Below are 2,016 nucleotides of genomic sequence, written 5' to 3'. Positions count from 1 at the left end.
AGAGCTCGCTGCGCCCCGCCTTCGCCCTCGCGCTCAGGGTCCGACGTGCCCGACGCTGTCGCTCGCCCGCCCCTAGTTCCCCCAGCTTTTCCTGAGCGGGCGCCCATTTCTCCAGGGGGAATTTACCTTTTTTTGTAGGTTTTCATCACTTGTTCCCGAGCCACCTGGAATTGCTAGGCCCTAACACATATATCCTGACTGTGAGTGGGACACTGGGAATCCACTTTTTATATCTATATCTTTATTTAAATGTGCTGGAAAGAGAACCCAGGGCCTCTTGATGCTGACCAAGATCTCTACCACTGGACTGCATCTCCAATTTGGTTTTGTTTTTAAGCCAGGGTGTCTCTAAATTGGTCAGGCTGCGCTCCGACTTGACATTCTCCTGCCTCAGACTCCTACTAGAGTGCTGGGATTACAGGCATGCACTATGACTACCTGTAAGCAGGGCTTTCTTTGAACATCTTTCCTAAAATCTTTACTCATTGCCCTCAATCGTAGTACTCCGGTCATTTGAGCACAAGGCTGAGAGCCCTATAGGCAAAGAAATGAAGGTCCAGATCACAAGCTAGGCAGAGCACACTGAGAGTGGGAATCAACTATATGTCAGGTAAAAGAGCTGAAAACCAAGACCAGAAGGGAACCATCATTCTTTATTGCAGGGGTAACCTGACAAGTTGTCTCGGAACAAAGGAGACAGAAGGTATGGCTAGCACGGGGAGGGCTCTTATAGGAGCTGGGGTGGGGTTGAGTGATGTAGTGGCTAGGGATTGGGGGAGTCTGTGACATCACTAGGTGGCGCCTGTGACATCACTAGTTGCTAGGAGGTAGCAAGTATCATTACTCTTTGTGGGGGCATGTTGGGAAGAAGAAGGTTGTCTTGGCGGGAGAAGCCAAAATCTAAGTGGGAAGCAGGATATTACGGGAAGGAGAAGGCTGCTGTTTTATGTAGCAGCCATCTTGAGGTGAGGGAAATCTTAACACTCTAGGCTTTTGTTTTATGGTTGTTGGGTGATGGTCTCTTCTTCTGGAACTGCTTCAAGCTGGCAAAGGGGCAAAGATTGGGGCTAGACCTGGATTTAATAGTAGGTGGAAGCATTTCTCTTTGTCACAATGGTCAGCATCCTGCTGTAACAAGCTCTGTGACTGTCTGGTTGGTAAATGTCCTCATGCATTCCTATAAATGTGAGACCTGACTGAGCTAAAGTGACTCCACGTTGGCCAGCTAATGGTCCCGGAGACCGTTGTGTACCGCTCCCCTTATCAAACAACAGGGAAAACTGCTTAAACTGCAAAAACCTTCTTGCAGTAACTGCAAACTTGATTAACAAGCCAGCCAGGGAACAGATGGGATGTTAATGGGGACCATAAAACACTACCCCTGTAAGACAAGTGTAAGATAAGTAAAGGTATCTGAAGCTTCTCCCCTTTTGCGGGTGTGAGACAGCCCTGACCTACGTCTGAACTTTTTGTTTAGAAAAACCCTATAAAACCTATGCACAATCCTGTAAAGGGGCTTCACTCCTCTTAGAGTGGAGTCAGCATGTGTGAAATAAACTTTTTTCAGTTTTATCTGTGTCCCGGTATTTGGTGTACTCGCTGGCTTGGTACAACAGTAAGAAATTTTAAGAACAGTGAAACAGATACAGGCCTGCCACGGCCAGAAGAGACATGCAGGGCATTGGGCCCAATGAGGGAAGTAGTCATGGCATAATCTGTTGGAGCCAGGAGTAGTCTTGGGTCATTCCCCATGCACCCCTTTGTTTCTTGTGGTTTTTGATGAGTTGTAATTTTTTAACCTTTGCCTTGACTATGCCTGATTGGTTAACAAACAACACTCTTCACCTAGAGCCTGGCACATTCCTTCTTGGGCTGCTGTTAGCATGTTGAGGAAGTGTCTACTTTGGTGCACAACAGCTGCTAGGGAATTAATTTGATCCTGGACTGTGTTTAGGGATTGGCTTATTTTGTCCATGTCTTCTGAGATCTCTATTGACAATGCCTGATAGAACTGTG

The 2,016-nt window shown here is 47.0% G+C and overlaps 1 protein-coding gene across 2 annotated transcripts in view; it reads left to right on the top strand.

The window, feature by feature from the left end:
* The first annotated feature begins 839 nt into the window (after positions 1–839).
* Ubxn8 (UBX domain protein 8) overlaps positions 840–2,016 on the top strand; it is a 34,428-nt gene continuing 33,251 nt past the window's right edge. For both annotated transcript variants that reach the window (XM_019207276.2, XM_010622120.3), the window contains exon 1: positions 840–965. The gene's annotated coding sequence lies outside the window, so the exon portion shown is untranslated. The remainder of the gene's footprint in view (positions 966–2,016) is intronic.

The sequence above is a fragment of the Fukomys damarensis genome, unplaced genomic scaffold (assembly GCF_012274545.1).
Source record: "Fukomys damarensis isolate Sample0158 unplaced genomic scaffold, DMR_v1.0_HiC HiC_scaffold_18, whole genome shotgun sequence".
In the NCBI taxonomy this organism is placed as follows: Eukaryota; Metazoa; Chordata; class Mammalia; order Rodentia; family Bathyergidae; genus Fukomys; species Fukomys damarensis.
This window is presented reverse-complemented; position numbering and strand designations above follow the sequence as displayed.